The following is a 13,979-nucleotide window of genomic DNA, read 5'->3' on the forward strand; positions in this document are numbered from 1 at the left end:
CAGTACGCAGTGCTTTTCATTAGAGAGAATGAAATGAAAGAATTGGCTGCCTGTGATGATTCATAATTGTACATTTTGTGGCTTCAATGACAGGATTTTTTTCTTTTATAACAGGCATTATTTATCAAGGCAACACGAGTCCAAAGCTGTCTTTCTATGTATGTATGGTACAGTTTATCTCAAGGTACAAATTTAATCATTTTCCATCTTATGTTTACATAAAGAGAACAGCAAGGTCCAAATGTAAGATGTTATATATTGTAAAATAATAATCACTCTAATAGGTGGGTGCTGAAGTTGATTACTGACTTGGAGCTTGTAGAATAAATGTACTAGGAGAAGGCTAGAAGCAAGGAAAGATGCACAGAATACATCAAATTTAATCAGGCAAATGTATCCCTCCAGGCTACTTTGCCTGACCTAAGCTTTCCACTGGGAAACCAGAGTTCAGAATAGTATTTCTGCAATGTAATTTCAGGTGCAATGAAGTTACATTATAAAAGAAGCATGGAAGCTATTTCTCATGCTGTGATTTGCATGGCTAGGAAAGCAAAAGGCAGGCAAGCTGTCCACCCTGAACCTATAGTAAAATAACTTATCTTACACTGCTCTAAAGCCTCTAATTCCATTTGCCCACAGCTGTGCAGCGTGCTCTCAAGAACCACCTTTAATTGAGACACATCTCAGTCAGGGACAGGATCAGTCTGAAAAACTATATTTTCTAGGATTCCACCAAAAGTGTTTGACATACTTGAGGCAAACAACCACTTGAGTTAAAGACAAATTTCTGTATTTCTCAAACTACTGATTTAAACTAAAATGAAATAATCCCTCATCCAAAAAGGAAGGGATTCTACAAGGTGGCTACCTATGACTGCTACAAAGAAACAATGGCCCATTACTATGTACCTAGGATTGACTTTGCAACTAGTAATTACAGGTATAAAAAAAGAGCATTAGAGTGTTGCTGCTTACCAAACAAGAAATGTTGCACTCCCTCATACCCAAACATCCCTCAAAAATATACAACTTTAAACTCACATTCCTGTAAGATCTCTTAAAACTCCTTCTATGTGGACAATGTCATCATAGCAATCAGTGCCACAGCACCATCCCAGCAGCCCCGCATTTAGCAAACCGTATGTAAAACAGCTTTTTTGACACTCTTTTTAATCTGCTTTATTTTATCCCTCCCCTTGGCTCCCCTTCTCAGAGTCAATTTGCAATAGAGTACACTCAAAAACTCCTATTTGCCTAGTCAAGGTTCTTCTCCCCCACCCCTTATCTAGTTTTTATTACAGTGAACACATTGCTTATGCAACCTTGCATTCAGCTCTTGGCATAAATAATTTAACCACAAGATGACTTGTTTGGCTATGCTTACAAAATTGAAAACTGTTCCACATAGTTTATTAAGCATGGGACTCCAGAGAGGGGAGGGATAGAGCAGATTCAGTTTGCAGCGTGAGTGCCCAGGAAACTCCATCCTTAGCTTTCCTTGCACAGTCTCTGTGGGCCTAATTGCAGGAGTGGCAGCACCTCATCACTGCAATTTCCACTGCTTTCTGCTGGCACTCTGAGTGCAGCTGTGTCTGAGGTTCTGCCATCAAAGATCATTTCTTCCCCAGAGGATCAGAGCTCAAGAGGTTCTTGAAGACAAGTTTGAACATTCTTTGTATGGACCTAATTTAGCATTCACATCAACGTTAACTTCTTGCTGTGCGGTACCCTTAACAGTGCAATTGCTTCTGTTGCATTCCACCACCTCACTGCGCAGTTAGACATTTCTGTAACAACTGTAACTGAGCCAGAACAGTCTCATGACAGACTAACTACTATTTTGTCTATAGAGTCATTGTAATAGGGAGGACAGAGCTGAATGCCTTTCTTCTAAATATAAGTTTTGCACAGAACTGAATGGTTCTTTTTGCTGTTCAGCCTATGTATTTGCTCCAATAACTAGATGGTGTTTTTTGTATTTCTGTATGGATACCCTGAAAAGGGATTTGACTTCCATTTATAGAGAATTTTTCCAGGATCAACTCATTTCACAGGGATCCCACGCCTCTAAGAAAACAACCAGGCAAACGAACAAACTGAATAATGTATCACATTCAGCTAGAGTTACTCAACATATGCAACATGTATATATGTTTATCTAGATATTCTTGTACACACACACCTCTGCATACATATGGAATCACAGAATCTAGGTTGGAAAAGACCTTCAAGATCATCAAGTCCAATCATCGGCCTGACAATATCTGTATGTATATATATATATGGTGTAAATAAGTACATATAATACACAAAAAGATGTCCCAGAACATTTCTGAATAAACCCTTGTGCAAATCACTATGAATAATACAGAGGACAAATAACAAAAGACATCCAGAATCTGCAAACAGGATTTGGGAAAGGATGTCCACTGCAACAAAAGGTTGGTGCTCTAAGTTGGTACCTGCCATGAAATGCTTTGTACAGATGAAAACCATTGTGGTACCATGCATGTCTATCAGACACAAACACTTTCCCAGTGCATATGACAAGTGTGGATTCCTCCAATTAAAAGTGTTAAGCCCAACTCATCTGAAGAAGTCCATCAATATTAGGCTGTCAATTCTGGAGCCCACAGTAGTATGCTTTCTAGACTTGTAAAACTTCTAGCTTTGAATGAGAGGTGCATAGTTCTGCACCTTAAAACTTTGGACTGCAAAACATAAGGTCAAACCCTCCCTGCACTCAAGTTTTATTTCTACAAAACACACTCATAACACAGATGTTGACAAGATCAATTCACCTCGACGTTTGAGGCACCCAGGTATTACAATGAAAGATTAAAAAGCCAAACAACAAAACACACACACCCCAAATCCCAAACAACAAAAAGATACAGTGGGTGAGTGGCAGGAACTACAGCTGCCTGATGAGAAGATTCTGAGAGTTCTTTTTCAGTGATAAAGATTTATTCAGAAGTCCAAGAATCCGTAAGTTCACATGCTCGTCTGAATATCCTCACTTGTGAATAAATACAGGATTTCTATGGTCATGTCAAAGATGACACAAAAGTAAGGGAGCTTTGGTGAAGATGAGAATCTGAGTACTTTGATATTCCACTATTTACTAAGAGTGAACCCAGGAAACAAAGGGTCTGTAAAGGAAGCAGAATTTACCAAAGACAAATTGCATTCCCTGTTGAGATCAGTGAAGACTAAGTTCACTAGGATGTTTTGGTGAAAATTAATTTAGCACGCAGTTGCTACCATCCATTCCAGGTATTCCAAATGGAATTAACTGTGGTACTAACAACCTACCACTAGCATGTCAAGGATTTGAAGCTGTAGAAGTAACCAGTATGGAAGAAGACTTGTTTCCAAAAAAGATGATTCATCCCAAAACACACTGTACTGGAGCCAGCAATTCTGCCCTCCGGAAAACTTCAGCCAAGAACCAATTTAATACAGGATATGTTGATTAAATATCACAGTTTCAAAAGTTCAGCTGAAATTCTAATGCTATTGTTTTGCATTCTGCATTATAACAGTAAAATCTTTTTAAAAGCAATGGATTGGAAGTAGAAGAAACAAGGAAAGTATATAAGAAATATACTCAACACACTATAGAAAAAAAAAAATCTGAATTCTGAGCCCATTTTACTGTCATGTTCAAAGTTGTAATTTTTATTGAGATTAATAAAAATTCAGTAAAGCAAAGTGCAGAATTCATCCCAGTGCTGCCTTCTTCAAAAAATGACTAAACACCTTGAACCACCATAAAAGAAGAAACTAACAGCATGTTAAGCATGCAGGCAGCCAGAAGCCCCTCAGCAGCACCATGCAGACAAGTACCCAGCATTGCTGACACATTTAGACAGCAGTGCAGTGTTCTCAACATGAGTCTTACATCTGGGCCTGGTATCACCTGAAGTGAGAAGATCTGGCCCGGCCCTGCCCTACCCAGTGCAGCATGCACAGCATCTTCACTCTGGTAAGGGCTGGACGTGACTGCTGGGGCTCCTATCTGTCCCCCAGCACGTCAGAACAGTGTCATTCCCCATGCCACCCCCACTCATCTTCCCAGAAAAATAACAAATTGCTGTTACTTGTTCTGGGTTCACAAGGGGCCCAGTTTCTGGGCAGGTAACTTGAGAGAAAGCACTTTGGGTGCTGACTACTGCTGCCATGTGCACAGACAGCTGACTGACTGGGAACAGGCAGGACAGTGAGGCTAGACCCTGAGAAAGAGCCCATGTGATCATCCTTTCTCCCGGGGATTTCACTGTTCTTGCTCTAAAATGTGAAACAGCATTACAAGGGGCATGCCTCTATGATGAAAGACTTAACGGGTGAAGCCTTATTGCCACCCTTACTGACACCAACTTGCATCTAAGTTAGAGACATTCAACCTGCTTAAATATAGTCATCCAATTTAAAAAAGAAGGACTTTCATAATTTCAGAAGACAAATTAGAGATTACATCTGAAACTACTGTTTGGAGAACAATATGGATTGGCTTAAGGCTTTGCAGATGACTGAGTTTTCAAAGGGTGGGTTGATTCAGTGCCTAGAAAAATAAAATTAACTCTAACCACTGAATTTGTGGACAGATTTCACACCCATGGTTGGGACAGTTTGTCAAGAAAAGTCTGATCTGAACCAGGCACAGAAGTTAAACAGCTGGTTGTTTTTTTAAGAGCTCTGCTCTATGAGAGATAACAGTATCATCCTTCTTTTGTGTGTGTATTCTATGGTAGCACTCAGTATTAAACTTCCTAGTTTCTGAAACACTCCATGGACTTACAGAGGAATATAATCAGTCTGCCAACAAACAGTAGGTTAACTTCACAGCACCTACTTAATAACAATCCAAAGTTAACCTAATATGCCATAAACCTGACAGCAATAGCCACAGTACCATGTTGTAAGGGTGGTTATAGATCACAAACATGAATCAAAACACTTCTGACTTCTTTAAAAATGGGGGGAAAAGAAGTGGGAATATTAAGATGACAATACAGGGAAGGCAGTTCAAGAAATGCCTTCACATTGTATCTTTCTATCCTACTAACTTTCAGGCATCTTCAACTCTTTTTTCATCTTCTTAGTGCTTCACCCATTTCTGTATACAACACTTCTACAGGGAGAAAGAATCATTTAATGTGTCACCACTATCTCAAGTTTTTAGTAAAAGACTTGTAAAAGGACATAACCAATGATAGGAATTTTAAGTCCAATAAAATTTGTCTGCTGTATCTCATGTATTTTGACTCATGCCATGCACAGCATGCTGACTGATGTATTGGGTGTTTTTATTCTTCCAACCGAAGGGTGTCTTGACTGTTATATGACTACTTTTGTCCTTTAATTTTTCTAAAATGTCAAAATAGAGTTTGTAGATCAAATTCAGTAATTTGTTCATTCATTTAGGACTTGGCTAATTTGCACTGCAAACATGCTGTCTCAATGGAAAGGTTACAGAGCTGAGATTTATTGTAAAAGTTGAAGTTCCATTGTCATGTTTTTCTTCTTCATACACAAGCAGTTCTGTTTATTCCCAACTCAGCAGCCAAGGTATCGATTAAGTTGGCTTAGGTCAGCCCAGCCAGCAATTCCAGACTCAATCTTTACATTGTTTGCCAATAGCTTTCTTTATTGACTTAAAATTCTTGTTTCTGACTTTAGGATCTTGCTTTTAGCTTTAGCTCTGTCCTGTGGTGTTTTTTTTTTGTTTGTTTGTTTGTGTTGGTTTGGTTTGGTTTTGGTTTTCTGAAGGTTTATTTTACTGCTGCCTCAAACTGTCCAAAGAAATTTCAGCTGAATGTAAAGATGTGTCTGCTAGGCTAAAATGGAAGAAACTAAATGAAACCTCAGTAAAGAGGCACACAAGGCCTCTCACACACTGGTTTCAGAATACATATTATTTCAGTGTAGGTATATATTACGCCATATCAAAAGCCATCTTCAGAACAATTTGTACCATATTCTCTACTCCTCTAAAACTCTGCAGAGAATCATTGATGCTCTCTTCATATCTCATTTGGTGTCCTTTGCTATCTGTAGTCCTGAAATGTTTTCTATTTATATGGGTGAATTAATGTCTGCGGATCTTACTTTCTACCATCTCAAGCTTAGTTTGTTGAATTGCATTTAACAATCTGTTACATCTCATTATTCCTGTTGGGTAGGATTTTTACTCAATTCTCCTGTGGAGAATCAGGTACACAAATCACAACTGAGCTGATCCTGGGAGACCCCTATCTATGAACCTGAGGACAGAATTTGACTTCGGTTCCAATATATGAATTTGCATTTCCCAAAAACACAGTTGTGGTTACATTTTCAGTTCTGTACTAGACTTATGCAGCTGAATTTATTATTCTGTTAACGTACTTTGTTTACTCTATTTGTTTTACTGAAAAAGCATGAGAGATTTGTGTGTGAATAGTTCTAAATACATATATTTTCATTAAACTAAAATATTGTTTGGGTTGGTCAGTAAAAGCTTTCAAGAAAAGTATCCTTCTGGATGTGTTAATTTCAGCAAAAATAAATATTCTATTATCTGTGTAGTTGACAGTCAGCTTTGTTGTAGTTCCAGATAAAAAGGAGAGTATGTTGATTAGAGAAAATACAGCTACATTCCATCTTTCTCCCTTGCTTCAATAAGAAAAGAACATTTACATATTAATTCCAGGACTGAACAGCTGCATTCCCTAGAAAGCACCATTCATTGCAGCAGTGAGCCCATGAAAGCAGGCAAGAAAAAAAAAAAAGGCTGGCATAAAACTTAAGGTGGATAGGGACACTGATTTCACAACACTTCTGTATTCCAAAAGGAGTGCTCTTCATTTTAAGGAGTGCATGTAGACACTTCCATACAGCCTACCAGAACACTCTTTTACCTATATGATGAGCAAAAGAAATAGTATTATTTCCATTTCACAGTGAGGCAAATGGAGGCATAAAGGGATTATTTACTAGATTTAGGAAACTACTACCCTATAAATTTAAGTGTGTCCTGTGTTGAGAGTTAGGCAATTTGCCAAGGATTGCACAGAAGGTCCATGGTACAGACAGAAACAGTTTCCATCTCCAGGTTCCCATTTCCATGTTTTATCTTTTCTGATAAATATTCAGGTCTCATTCCTTTATGCCTTTTTCTTCTCTACTGTTTTGTTATATAACTTTAAAATACATCAAAAGCAGATATATTGAGTTCTTTTGACAAGAACTGAAACAAAAGCTTAGGACTGTTTTATGCATCGATAGAAGTCTGCAAAGATGGAAGGCAAAGCCTACTTCTGTGAGGAGGCACTAAGCATCAATAGTATGAAAACTTAGCATTTTTCAAGCACAGAATAGTATCAAGGGTAAGACAAAAAATTATAAATTCTTGTCTTAGCTGGATTTGTCACTCATATTTCCAAAATCTGTGAACAATCTCTGGCAGTGATGATTTCCCCTGTGATCAAGAGATGTGAATTAAAATAGGTAACCTCCCACCACAGACTCAGAGGAAAAAACTGTGACTCAGTGGAAAGCAGGATTCTTGTCACTCTCAGGACATTTCATACTTAACCTTCTTGGCATCAAAAATGACAAGTTAAAGTGGGAAAGGTATATTAGAATCAACCAGCAGAACATTTTCTGATGAGAACCTATCAGAAAAGTAGCACTTAACATAGACTCAAAAAGACACAGCTGAAGGTTCAGTCCTGGAAACGCATCATTTTGCCCAACAAGTTTACTGGCATCAGTAGGACTAAGCAGATGAATAGGGACTACTTTTGCAAGTAGTGAGGTTGTAGAGATTCACAGTGTACTAATCTAATTTAAAAAGCTCTCCTTCTTTCCAAAGTCACACCAGCACTTTGGTCACCGACTCCTGTTCCTACAGATACAATTGTTTTGGGGCCATGTGGCAAATTCAATCAGTTCAATTACCCTGGTTAAAAATAACTCTCCAAAAGAGTGTTGTTTTTAATTCAGCCTACCTGAATTCAATCATTGGTGTTCTGCTTAATATTCACTAGCACTGCAAGCAACAATAGCAAAACACTTCATGACAATGTTTTAAGTGAATGCCATTTATCAATGTTTTAGGGAGAAATAGCAGCATTATTGGTCTTATTAAATATAATTAGTACCTTCGGGCCTTGAAGTAAAGGACTAGGGAGCCAGCTGTTGTCCACAACAAGTAACTGGCAGTTTCTAGCAGGTTACGCTGCCTCCTCCTCAGCAGGTTCAGAACCACCAAGCATATTTGCCTACTTTCCCAGCCATGAAGGACTTTGCATGCCCCACTGCCTGCAATGCACGGTAGAATACTGTCTTTTCTACAACCCACAGAATTCTTTGCACAATACATGATTATTTATGTTTGCTGCAAAAATGTACACTACATGCTAGCAATACAAATTAGGAGCTTGCTCGGCTGCTTTCTGGAACTTCCAACAGTGTTTTTATGTAGATTTCTGCTTATTCCTCCTCCCCCGTATGTTTTTCTTCTTCTAAATTAGAACTTAATGGAACTTTTGAAAGATATGATCAGAAGTTAAATGCAAGGTAACATTTTAAAAGCTTATTCAGCTGTAGCTGTGAGATCACACAGTAAACTACCAGGACCTGAAGTCATGCAGAGGAGAAATATCAACTCCAACAGAAAATATATTTGAAAAAATAGCAGTAAAAAAGAAACAGAGGGAAAAGGTAACACAAAAAGGATTTCAGTATTTCCAAAAATGTTATCACCTTTATGTGAGCCTCCTGAAGGTGAGATTCTGTCCCACAACACATTACATGAATCTTAAAGAAACAATCCCTTGTGCTCTTTTATTCTCCCTCTCCTTTTATAAAAATAGGTCCTCCAAGGACTGCAATTAGCAACAATATTAACAGTATATCATACAGGTGGATGATGTGTCCAGGAAAACAAAAATAGATGTAGGACAGAACACAGAGGGAAAAAAAAAAAAAAAAAATACCTTCTGCTGAGTTCTTGTGAGAATGATTATCATAACTGCTGTTCTTCATGATCCATCATCTGGAGCATTTTAAGTGAGGGAAGTTGTTGCATTTCTTCTGCCCATGTTAGCCACAGTTAGGTCAGTGCAGTCAGTAGTCAGTCGTTCTGCCATTTCCACAGTAGTGTTCATCTTCAGTATTATGCCTGTAGACTTAAAGAGGAATAATGATTGGAACAATCATATTTGAAAATCATGCTCTACATTTCTAAAAAGTTCTTGCATGAACTTTCTGCACAAGATTCATTCAAATAACTTCAACATATATATTACAAGCAGAGTAACTATCACCAAAATGCCTTGAATTAGTAGTATATACATAGCTTGGAGAACTTCAGCATCAGTTATACACTTGATGCTACAGAATTTTAATGTCTGGAGGAAGCTTGCATTTTCATCAAACATAGGGCTCAAGTGATGTTGGTCTGAGTGGTTCAAGTGTGTCTTTTAACTAGAATACGGAAAACATGCTGCCAGAAATTTGGCTATAAATAGCCATGTACTACTTCATTTAAGTGAAAGATTCTTTGGGCCGAAGTACCCTTTGTCACAGACATGACACCAGCCAGGGTTTAATTAACAGCATTTTTTTACTAGTTAAACAATATACTGTATAGCTCTTTGAAAGCATTGGTTTCATTTTCTAAGAAAAATAGGTTGATTACTATTCTATATCTATTAGAATGACAATCATTTTATGTTTTATTAAGTTTCTATGAAAATATTGACAAATTTCTCAAAAATCCTACATTTTAAAATCACATTTTTTTTTCATCAGTCTCAATTTCTAAAAGTATTAATTTTACTTAGGAATTTAATATATTATGTACAATATTTCACGTATTTCTTCGATTATCTTTTTGTTGTTGTTGCTACTGCTATTAGGAAAAAAGTATGCCAACTGTATTATACCATAGGCTCCCCACAGTTTGCAGTTATATTCTATTCCTACAATGTAAGATCGAGATATTATGCTTTTGAACTTTTCATACAGTTGCATATTTATATTTTTCTTTTCTTTTCCGGGTCATTCACATTTAGCCTGTCCTCCAAGAGGCCAAATGGTTACTGTATAGGTTGGCATGGACCTTCTGGACTTCTTGGACTTTGTCAAAACAAGTTCAAGCAAGTTACCTGCTATAAATGTTACTTGTATTGATATATTGCCCCGTTATAGACCAGAGCCTAATGTGCTACATTAGGTTCTTTTGCAAAAAACAAACAAACAAACAAAACTATTAGAAGACAGATACTTCCAGAAATTTACCAAATAGGATATCAAAAAAAATGCAAAGAATGGGGAATGCATAAAGAAAGAGTGAGACAACATCACTTATAGAGGAAACCACTAGTCATTATGCTTACTAACCACTTACTCACGCTTTTCATGTGGGAGTTATGTTAGAAGAGAATAAATAATGTGTGTCTATATAAGGGTTTACCCTCAGCAAGTTTTCAGGTGACACAAAATTGGAAAGATGCCAGAGGGTCACACTGCCATCCAGAGGGACCTCAACAGGCTGGAGAGTGGGGTGGACAGGAGCATCGTGAAGCTCAAGAAAGGAACACAAAGTCCTGCACCTGGGGAGGAACAACGCCAAGCACCAGTACGTGTTGTGGGCTCCACGCTGGAAAGCAGCTTGTCAGAAACAACTAGGGGGTCTTGGTGGACAAATTGAACATGAACCAATGGTGTGCCCTTGCCACTAAAGAGGCACAGCATTGTTGGCTGCGTTAGGCAAGGCATTGCCAGCAGTCGAGAGGTTATCTCCACTCTATCCAAAAGTTGTTTGGATCTGGCATGCCCGGGCAACTGGCTCTAGATGGCCCTTTGTGAGCAGAAAAGGTGGGCATCATTACATCCAGAGTCAGTCCCTCCCAAGCTTAACCATTCTGTGCATTTGAAGGAAGACAGTGCAGCTTGTGAATGTGTATAGTGTAGACCATTAACACACCTGGGGAAAGTGCACAGCACAGCACACATCATTTCTTTTGAAGCAAGCTATGGTTCAGAACTCAACCTTCACATTCTCCCTCACAGACCTGCATTGTTTTAATGGGGTTTCATTGCCTGAAAGACTAAATAAACTTTTACCTCACAATGGGTGATTAAATGATCCTGAAGACCATCAGGCTGTTCTCCATATTACAATAAGGGCTGTAATCTCTCTCCACAACATTCCACTTTCACAGTTTGCTGTGGTTTGAAGAGGCAAGGAGAACTAGTAGATACCAGTATAAGAAGCATTTGGTAATCTCTTGCTTCTTTAATTAATGTAGAAGTTTAGGCAATGATAGTGACATGAGGTAATGTCACATAGGACAGTTCTGATAGTGGAAGTGATCAAAAGAAGTTGCCTCCAGAAAACAAATACTGACATGAAATGACAGAGCGTACTGTGTTTCAGTTTTTAGCTTGGCTGGCAGGTAGATTTAGATTGATTTCAGAAAAAGGGAATCAGAGAATTATCCTTATCAGCAACTTTATCTGAAAAATATCAGAGAAGAGCAACCATGTAAAACAGGGCTAAATTCCTACCAGACTTTTGAATTGAGGCCATCGAGTTAATTGGCTTTATGCATGGAGAACTAACTGCAAATTAAGCACCACTTTGCTTTTTGGAAAGCAGTAATTTACTGCTTTCCCTTGACTAATCCACATGTTGTATGTATACCTGGACACCTGTTTTGGCAGGGAGTGAGGGAAGTGCTTGAAATATCATCTTTTTCTGTGCCCCCAGTTGCCTACTTTCATATATGGAACAGTATCACAAAACAGTCTTCAAGCTAAGGGTATTTCTGGACAAATGAGTAAAACCACATACTCACAGCTTCCACATTAAGATAGCTGGCCATAAAACAACTTGGATCTGGAAACTGTACAAGCGCTGGGAGGCAGACTGCATTAGCTCAATCTCAGTGCTGCTCTAATTCAGTTACCTGGCAGGGTAAACATCTATTTGCCTTTCAGAAAACTGCACAAACATACACTTGGATTTTTTTGTTTTTCTATTTTGCAGGCCTGAATGCTAAAGGTTGTCTTCCTGGAACTCTGAGAGAAGTTATTAGAAAACAAACAAAAATAAACCAAAGAGCCAGGAGAATATCACATATAAAAACCAGACGTACTAGGAAACATTAAGGCATGTAACACCATGGTAGGGTTTTAAATACAATGAACGTCAGAGTCAAGACATTTTAGATAAGTGTAAGGAGTTAAAAGGGCAAGAGAGATGCAGAATCCCCAGCTTCCACAGAGGGATGCCAAATCTGTTCAAAACCAGTGGGTCAAAAATCTGCATAATTTCTCCATTTCAAGTATCAGACACAAAGGAATGGGCTTTACTATTATTCAGAAAGTCCTTTTAAATCAGCTAAGCAACAAAATGAAGGTATATTTATCATCTCTCTGCAAATACATTTTTCTGGTCATCAACACCACTTTATGGATAAACACCTTTTCCAAAACACAATAACCACATGTAAAAGACCACGGGAATAAAGAATAGAATTACTTTCCCTCAGGTCTGTAACTTTCCTTATAACGTGGCTGTGCAATGCTATACAGACAATGGAGTAAGAGAACAGTGGTGTTTGTCTGCATGTTCACCCATTTTCAATACTGACAAAGATGAATGCACTTTGCATGAAGGTCAGCTGTAAATCTTAGAAGAAGACAGAATTAATTCTCATTCTACCTTGGAGAAGGAGAGGAGGAGAAGGACTTATCCTTGCTTTTAAGAGGACTGACTTGACCATTTTGCAGGCTCTTGTCCCACAGTAACATGAAAATGCATAAGAAATCAGAAAAAAAACAAACAAAAACAAAAACAACAACAAAAAAAAACTCATTCACAACATCAAGAAGAACTATGGAACCAAGAAAAAAGGGTTGTGTGAGATACTGGAAGAATTGAAATAAACTATGCAAAACCATCACATGAAAAGGGAATTTTCTAGTAAATGCCCAGCTGATGCAAGATGACATTATTTCTCCTTTACTAAATTATCAAGGAATTAATATAGTCTCATGAAAAGGAAGATGGACAGTAAATTATCTGTTCAAAATCTGAAGTTTTATTTCCTACCTCTTCAGACAGAGCTTCATCTCCGCAAAGAAATGGTGAATGGCCACCTCTAGCATACATTCTCACCACGATTGCCACTTTCCTTTCTCCTCATTCTCTTTCCACTCACCACCCATATATTTTTCATCTTTGTCTCTCTCTCTAATCATGCTTCTTTGCACTCGCACACTCTGTAGTTTCCTTTCTCTTTATGTTTTACTTATTTAATAGTTGTACATTTTACTGACTTTCCACCCTATTTTTTCTGCCATCACAAGATATACTACCTACAGTGGAGAGTTGAAACAATTGAGATATTTCAACAAGCTAAGCTGGCTGAAATAAAAGCTACTTTCAAAAATAAACCATTCAAATTTTAACATATTGGTTTTGTTTAAAATTTCAGTATTATTATGACTTCAGTGAATCTGGAGGTTTTCAAGCAGCTGTTTTTACAGGTTGTTTATATGAACACAAAAACATGAGAAAATGTTTTGCATAGTTAGTTGGAAGTTTTTTCAAATTCCCTAAACCAGAAGATTGAATGCATAAAATAATTCCTTCTAAATATTTCCCTCTGTAGCAATATCCCTGCTGCCAAATTCTCCCCCAAGACCCCCCCCCCCCTCCCCCCCCCCATTTAGGGACTAGTTCCTACCTTAACTTCCCTGTACTCTTTACAGAACCCTAATATCACTCAGCTTCATGAGATCAAGGTACCTTCCTGGCACGCTTCAGTATGAAAAAGCACAACTGCATCAAAGTGCACAGATTTATACCTGTTAGCACTAAAGCAAACATGAGTCTGACTTTACTCCAGATGGCAAGCAGGCAGTCCTGTGTATTTCATCAAAGAATCCTTTCTTTCATCTTGAAGTATATGCATGTT

At 38.0% G+C, this 13,979-nt stretch overlaps 1 long non-coding RNA gene across 2 annotated transcripts in view; it reads right to left on the reverse strand.

The window, feature by feature from the left end:
- The window catches only part of LOC118169262, a 409,250-nt gene that overhangs the window by 174,534 nt on the left and 220,737 nt on the right, over positions 1–13,979 (reverse strand). The window contains exon 3 of one of the 2 annotated variants that reach the window (XR_004751988.1): positions 8,985–9,169. This is a non-coding gene — a long non-coding RNA (uncharacterized LOC118169262). Of the gene's footprint in view, positions 1–8,984; positions 9,177–13,979 lie in introns of both variants that reach the window. The other variant, XR_004751987.1, reaches the window with a different exon arrangement.

This window comes from Oxyura jamaicensis, chromosome 6 (genome assembly GCF_011077185.1).
Source record: "Oxyura jamaicensis isolate SHBP4307 breed ruddy duck chromosome 6, BPBGC_Ojam_1.0, whole genome shotgun sequence".
NCBI lineage: Eukaryota > Metazoa > Chordata > Aves > Anseriformes > Anatidae > Oxyura > Oxyura jamaicensis.